Below are 8,510 nucleotides of genomic sequence, written 5' to 3'. Positions count from 1 at the left end.
CCTCAACAGTAGAGGACTTCTACGCTGTCTCACAACCCAGAGACAGAGACAGAGACGGAGACAGAGACAGAGACAGAGACGGTTCAGAGAGGAGACAGAGACAGAGACGGTTCAGAGAGGAGACGGAGACAGAGACAGAGACGGTTCAGAGAGGAGACAGAGACAGAGACAGAGACAGAGACGGTTCAGAGAGGAGACAGAGACAGAGACAGAGACGGTTCAGAGAGGAGACAGAGACAGAGACAGAGACGGTTCAGAGAGGAGACAGAGACGGAGACAGAGACAGAGACGGTTCAGAGAGGAGACAGAGACAGAGACGGAGACAGAGACGGAGACAGAGACAGAGACGGTTCAGAGAGGAGACAGAGACAGAGACAGAGACGGTTCAGAGAGGAGACAGAGACAGAGACAGAGACGGTTCAGAGAGGAGACAGAGACAGAGACGGTTCAGAGAGGAGACAGAGACGGAGACAGAGACAGAGACGGTTCAGAGAGGAGACAGAGACAGAGACGGAGACAGAGACGGAGACAGAGACAGAGACGGTTCAGAGAGGAGACAGAGACAGAGACAGAGACGGTTCAGAGAGGAGACAGAGACAGAGACAGAGACGGTTCAGAGAGGAGACAGAGACAGAGACAGAGACGGTTCAGAGAGGAGACAGAGACGGAGACAGAGACAGAGACGGTTCAGAGAGGAGACAGAGACAGAGACGGAGACAGAGACGGAGACAGAGACAGAGACGGTTCAGAGAGGAGACAGAGACAGAGACGGAGACAGAGACAGAGACGGTTCAGAGAGGAGACAGAGACAGAGACGGAGACAGAGACGGAGACAGAGACAGAGACGGTTCAGAGAGGAGACAGAGACAGAGACGGAGACAGAGACGGAGACAGAGACAGAGACGGTTCAGAGAGGAGACAGAGACAGAGACGGAGACAGAGACAGAGACGGTTCAGAGAGGAGACAGAGACAGAGACAGAGACGGTTCAGAGAGGAGACAGAGACAGAGACAGAGACGGTTCAGAGAGGAGACAGAGACGGAGACAGAGACAGAGACGGTTCAGAGAGGAGACAGAGACAGAGACGGAGACAGAGACGGAGACAGAGACAGAGACGGTTCAGAGAGGAGACAGAGACAGAGACGGAGACAGAGACAGAGACGGTTCAGAGAGGAGACAGAGACAGAGACGGAGACAGAGACGGAGACAGAGACAGAGACGGTTCAGAGAGGAGACAGAGACAGAGACGGAGACAGAGACGGAGACAGAGACAGAGACGGTTCAGAGAGGAGACAGAGACAGAGACGGAGACAGAGACAGAGACGGTTCAGAGAGGAGACAGAGACAGAGACGGAGACAGAGACAGAGACGGTTCAGAGAGGAGACAGAGACGGAGACAGAGACAGAGACAGTTCAGAGAGGAGACAGAGACAGAGACGGTTCAGAGAGGAGACAGAGACAGAGACAGAGACATGGGTCACATGGGTTCCATCACTGCCCCGCCCCTTAGCGGCAGGTGTCCATTAACTCCCATGAGAGATGTGAACGTGACGGATTATGACCGTTTCTTTCGCTCCTTAGTCACCAAAATGAATTTCGGACACAATTTGTCATAAGCTGTATATCTTCTGATACGTCTTCCACTGAGGAGACAGGAAGTGGAAATCATTTGAAACCATTGGCGGAGCTTGTGAGGAGTCATTTATTGACTGGGCTTTTTCATGAGGCGGTCTTAAAGAGACAGTGTTTCAGACAGAGGGTGGATACGGGTATATTCAGACGGGCAGGATTAGAGCATTAGAGCATTAAAGCGTGTAAACGTGTTCCAGTAGAAACCCAAAACACAAGCAGGAACCTGAAAATGAGCATCACAAGTCGCCTGATACAACATTGGGCCGTGTGAACTTCCTCTGTCAGTCTGGTCCAGGTTTGGGTCGTTGGAGGCCAGAGGTGGACTCCAGGCTGTCAGGTCTCCACTACAGGTTCCACATCTCTATTTTTAGATGTTTCTGTTTGGCTCGACGATGACCGAGTGAGTCGGCCCAGAACCGATAAGAGACCAGACCTCCAGAACACAGCAGCTCTACATGAATGAAACAAAGAACTCAAACATCCAGAAGCCCTGAAAGCTAAAGGAACCACTGGACTGGACTCGCCCGGTTCCTCACGGACTCTCCATCAGAGACGAACTATGAGCAGAGATCTCAAACGTCACACAGCAGATCGTTGCAGTGATAACGATGCGTGATAGCAAAGAGCTGGCAGAGGAAGCTGAACCGAGACAGAACGCATGAGGACAGACAGCAAGGTGACTTCATCTGAGGTGCTGGATGTTGAAACCAGCTGATGTCGTTGCACAGATCAGAAGATGGAGCAGGAGTTCAGGTGTTTGTTGTCCTCCTCAGCAGACGGTGCGATTCCCTCTGGGTGGGTAAACGTTGACAGGAATCATAAAGGAACGTTCTGTGAACGTCAGCAGCCTCTCTGCTGGTCAAACTGTGTGATTTACAGCAGGACTCATCCTGACCGACAGACTCGACCTCGTTACTGGACGAGTGAAGGAAAACTAGAGACTCTCCATCACGCAGGCTGTAAGCTGAATATTTAATATCTTAAAAAGTCTTCACAGCGGTGAAAAAATGAATCAGTGGTTGAAATGAAGCTGCAGAAGAAGAACTCAAATGATTTACTTCAAACAAGCAGCATCCACGGTTTGACTAACGAACTCCACCGGATCACAGTCTGCAGCACCCAAAGTCAAAGTCCACATCTGAAGAGGGTCGACGTGAAACATCACCTCTTCAGTTTGGGGCGCTTCGATCATCCGATCATTTGAAGAAGGAAAGGAGGCGAAAAATTAGGAAAAAAGGAAATGACCAAGTGAAGGAGGAAGAGGTTGTCTCTCCTTCGACCACGTCTCCTCCTGGCTCATGAGTACAAACTACTTGGTGAAGTGGGATGTAAATGAGTTGTCGTGTTCTGTAGGTGAAGCGACGCACCGTGCCGGAGAACAGCTTCTCTTTGGTCGCGTTGAAGACGACTTCCTGTTGCTGCTCGTGTGCTGGTTAGTAACCGACTGTCATCGGTGGACAGTCATCGGTGTGAGACGACATGAAACACACAAAGTACGATGCAACCACCAGACTGAAGGACGTCTCAGTCAGCAGCACACAGGTGCAGTGGGCAGTAAAGTAACTGTCTCCTCCACACAGGTCACATGTGGCAGATAGAGATCTGGTGAATAAAACCGAGTGAGGGGCTGGAGGAGCGGATGATCTGAGTCCGGGGACGAGGCCGTCCATCGGTGTCCCATCGGTGTCCCATCTGTGTCCCATCGGTGTCCCATCTGTGTCCCATCGGTGTCCCATCGGTGTCCCATCTGTGTCCAATCGGTGTCCCATCTGTGTCCCATCTGTGTCCCATCGGTGTCCCATCTGTGTCCCATCGGTGTCCCATCGGTGTCCCATCGGTGTCCCAACGGTGTCCCAACGGTGTCCCATCGGTGTCCCATCTGTGTCCCATCTGTGTCCCATCTGTGTCCCATCGGTGTCCCATCTGTGTCCCATCGGTGTCCCATCGGTGTCCCATCGGTGTCCCATCGGTGTCCCATCTGTTTCTCATCTGTGTCCCAACGGTGTCCCAACGGTGTCCCATCGGTGTCCCATCTGTGTCCCATCGGTGTCCCATCTGTGTCCCATCTGTGTCCCATCTGTGTCCCATCTGTGTCCCATCGGTGTCCCATCTGTGTCCCATCTGTGTCCCATCTGAGTCCCATCGGTGTCCCATCGGTGTCCCATCTGTGTCCCATCTGTTTCTCATCTGTGTCCCATCGGTGTCCCATCGGTGTCCCATCGGTGTCCCATCTGTGTCCCATCTGTTTCTCATCTGTGTCCCATCGGTGTCCCATCGGTGTCCCATCGGTGTCCCATCTACAACCCTCTGACCCTGATGACACACATCAGGAGGAAGCGTTTCAGCCTTCAAGCTTCTGATACAAGCAGGAGTTCAAACTGTAGTCTCAACACTTTACACAAGAGAGGACAGCTTATCTGAAGGATTGTCTCTCATGGGGACAGGAAGTTGTGATCTAGTTTCCAGACAAATCCAGTCCAATACAACAAAAATGTGGTGTGAAAATACAAAAAAACTAAAATACTGAGGAGCACTTACTAAACGGAGTTAAGATGATCTCATTTAAATAGTACGAGGTCTGAAAGAAATACACTTTATTTACATTTATCTCTCATCTACGCAGGAGAGCTCATGATTTCTGATGACTTCATAGAAGATTATTTGTTGTATTTTCACTGAGATTATTCACAGAATGAAAGATGTGTCTCATCAGTCATGTAGTAAAGCATTAGTTTCTTGTTTGCCTTCTGGTTTCTCCTCGTTGTTCATTCAACGTGTTGGTTTTTGCTCTTTACATGCAAACGGTCCTCTCAAAATCACTCTTCAGCACCAGATCCTGCTTTGGGTTAAAACAACTCCAGAAGCACCGTCACTGAAGTACGCAAGTTACATGACAACGTCAACACACTCACACACACTCACACTCACACTCACACACACACACACACACACACACACACACACACACACACACACTGAACCCTGGGGTTGTGTGAAGCTGGTCGTTGACCTGCTGTGACCGAGCGGCTCGGGGTGACTCTTCCTGAAGAAAGCTGCTCTCTGTCTGAGGAGTCAATCACATCTGACCCCGCACACACACACACACACACACACACACACACACACCTACACACACACACAGATCGCCCTCATCTCTCACATTCCCGCTGCAGTGACGCTTCAGGGGAAGCTGAACGTCACAGAAGCGTCTTTCAGAAGAAGGAAACGCGACGAGTCTGCTCAGCGGCGCGTCATCGACGCTGCGATCTGACGGCTCCCTGTTCGTCTTCATCAGTGATCCAACAAACCGGTACTTCCACTGTGACGCAGACCTGGACCGGACCAGAACTGAGATCCACCGTTTACAGACCAGTGTTTACAGTTACAGGAGCTCTCTTCCTGCTGCTCAGGGAGAGATGAACAAAGCTCTGAATTCATTCTCTTCTTTAATAACTCATCTTCACACATTCATAATTCTGGTGAAATCAAATTACATCATGTCTCTCTCTCTCTCTCTCTCTCTCTCTCTCTCTCTCTCTCTCTCTCTCTCTCTCTTCTGCAGGGACAGGTTGTTCTTGGGCTTTTGGCCTAATGAGGTCTCTAATCGGTCCAGTGGTCTGTGTGGAGCTGAGGAGGGTCCACACCTCGAGAAACAAAGCCGTGAGGCCCCGGATGCTAAGCCTAGCGACAGATGCTAACGGGAGTAAATCCCTGTGAAACAAAGCCATTGGACAGCTTCAGTGAGGAGCAGGAGGAGGAGCAGGAGGAGGAGCAGGAGTCACCGCTGCACCCCGGGGTCAACAGGATCTGTTCCTGGATCAGTCGGGATACACTTTGTTGTTCTTGCTTAAAGTGAATTCACATTTATGTTCAGGCATTAGAGGACCCCTCACTGCAGCAGCGGTTTAACTAATATGGATTACTGGAGGCTGACGCGGTCCATCGCTTGTATTTAACACTGAAATGTTATCTTATATCAGCTGGCTACATCAATACTTGCTACATGGTCCGGTTCAGGAAAAGATGGTGAAACTTTATTCCTCCTTTCAACCCGGACAAAGCCAGGACATATCACCTGTACAGGACCTCGTCAGACCGTGTTCTTCACCATCATGGACTCGATGTTGTGTGTTGTGCGTGTGAGCGTGTCGTCGGGGGGGTCGCAGGGTTCCTCTGGTCTTGCTCGGGTTCCAGTGTTGTGGACAGACTGCAGCACAATGCAGCAGCAGATGAATGGTGATTCAAAGAGCAGCTGCTGCTTTTGATGGTGATGGAGGAGGATGGAGGGGGGGGGGGGGGGGGGGTTACCTGTTCAACTCTCTGACAGGGTGGGGGGGCGGATCAGTTTTCCCTCCTAACTGCACATAATGAAGAGTTTCATTCCTTCTGCTCCGACAAATGGAAGTCAGAGCCGTTATTACGTGTTTCTGAGCTCCAGCTCTCAAAGAGGCCGTCTGGGTCTCATGTCTGAGGGCTGCGAGGGGGAACATGTAAAGATGCTCAAAGCTAGTTCACGCTACACACACACACACACACACACACACAGAGTACCTGCGCTCCTCAGGTACACACAAACTGAAGTGGGTGGGGTTTATATAGTGCGCTTCTCTGATTGGTCAGCACAGGCTTTCCCCACAAAGAGCAACACCTGCTCTGAAACAGGTGACGTCCGTCTCTGTTTACACACACACACACACACACACACACACACACACACACACACACACACACACACACACACACACACACACACACACACACACACACACACACACACACACACACACACACACACAAAGAAGAGACGAGGAAAGTGATTTAACAAGGAGACAAAAAGAAGAAGGGACCACAAGAGACAAAAGGACAAGAAACAAGAAGAGAAGACAGGAGACAAGAGGACAAGAAACAAGAAGAGAAGACAGGAGACAAGAGGACAAGAAACAAGAAGAGAAGACAGGAGACAAGAGGACAAGAAATGAGAAGAGAAGACAGGAGACAAGAGGACAAGAAACAAGAAGAGAAGACAGGAGACAAGAGGACAAGAAACAAGAAGAGAAGACAGGAGACAAAAGGACAAGAAACAAGAAGAGAAGACAGGAGACAAGAGGACAAGAAACAAGAAGAGAAGACAGGAGACAAGAGGACAAGAAACAAGAAGAGAAGACAGGAGACAAGAGGACAAGAAACAAGAAGAGAAGACAGGAGACAAGAGGACAAGAAACAAGAAGAGAAGACAGGAGACAAGAGGACAAGAAACAAGAAGAGAAGACAGGAGACAAGAGGACAAGAAACAAGAAGAGAAGACAGGAGACAAGAGGACAAGAAATGAGAAGAGAAGACAGGAGACAAGAGGACAAGAAACAAGAAGAGAAGACAGGAGACAAGAGGACAAGAAACAAGAAGAGAAGACAGGAGACAAAAGGACAAGAAACAAGAAGAGAAGACAGGAGACAAGAGGACAAGAAACAAGAAGAGAAGACAGGAGACAAGAGGACAAGAAATGAGAAGAGAAGACAGGAGACAAGAGGACAAGAAACAAGAAGAGAAGACAGGAGACAAGAGGACAAGAAACAAGAAGAGAAGACAGGAGACAAAAGGACAAGAAACAAGAAGAGAAGACAGGAGACAAGAGGACAAGACACAAGAAGAGAAGACAGGAGACAAGAGGACAAGAAACAAGAAGAGAAGACAGGAGACAAGAGGACAAGAAACAAGAAGAGAAGACAGGAGACAAGAGGACAAGAAACAAGAAGAGAAGACAGGAGACAAGAGGACAAGAAACAAGAAGAGAAGACAGGAGACAAGAGGACAAGAAATGAGAAGAGAAGACAGGAGACAAGAGGACAAGAAACAAGAAGAGAAGACAGGAGACAAGAGGACAAGAAACAAGAAGAGAAGACAGGAGACAAAAGGACAAGAAACAAGAAGAGAAGACAGGAGACAAGAGGACAAGAAACAAGAAGAGAAGACAGGAGACAAGAGGACAAGAAACAAGAAGAGAAGACAGGAGACAAGAGGACAAGAAATGAGAAGAGAAGACAGGAGACAAGAGGACAAGAAACAAGAAGAGAAGACAGGAGACAAGAGGACAAGAAACAAGAAGAGAAGACAGGAGACAAAAGGACAAGAAACAAGAAGAGAAGACAGGAGACAAGAGGACAAGAAACAGGAAGAGAAGAAGGAGACAAGAGGACAAGAAACAAGAAGAGAAGACAGGAGACAAGAGGACAAGAAAAAAGAAGAGAAGAAGGAGACAAGACGAGTAAATGATTGAAGAAGACAACAGACGTGTCTGCACTCTTCCGGTAACCTCGCGATGGGTTAAATGCAGAAGTCAAATTCCATGTATGTGTAATTATATGAGAACTCGAATACATTTCTAAATGCTAACATGCTCACAATCACAACGTTGACATGTTTAGCAGCATCTCAGGTTAGCGTGTTAGCATGCTAACATTTAGCTTATTAGCTGTAAACAGAAAGTACAGCTGAGGCTGATGGGAATGTGATGAAACAAGGAAGTGGATTAATTACATGTTTAATATGACGATGGAGCAACACAGTTACTGAATCTCCAAAGTGCAGATGAATGAATGTCTGAACCTTTCTAAACAGCTGAGCGCTGCGAGGGAAAGATGTGAATTTCGGATTTTTAAACAACGTAAATTAAAACTAAACAAAATTGAAAAAACGCTACAAAACAATTACGATGTTATGTTTCCGCCACAAACGTACTCGACTTCCGCGCACACATCTAAATCTCGTCTATGTTTGTCTATGTCGATACGTTTTCCTCCACATTCACGATGCAGGTCCTCCAGAGTCTCTCAGTGAGCTTCAGGAGAAGAGAACATTTTAATCCACCAGTAAACCTGCAG

At 48.6% G+C, this 8,510-nt stretch overlaps 1 protein-coding gene across 1 annotated transcript in view; it reads right to left on the bottom strand.

Moving 5' to 3' along the window:
- The window catches only part of myo10 (myosin X), a 105,239-nt gene that overhangs the window by 71,005 nt on the left and 25,724 nt on the right, over positions 1 to 8,510 (bottom strand). The window lies entirely within an intron of this gene.

Source organism: Melanostigma gelatinosum (assembly GCF_949748355.1).
Source record: "Melanostigma gelatinosum genome assembly, chromosome: 15".
Lineage (NCBI taxonomy): Eukaryota > Metazoa > Chordata > Actinopteri > Perciformes > Zoarcidae > Melanostigma > Melanostigma gelatinosum.
This window is presented reverse-complemented; position numbering and strand designations above follow the sequence as displayed.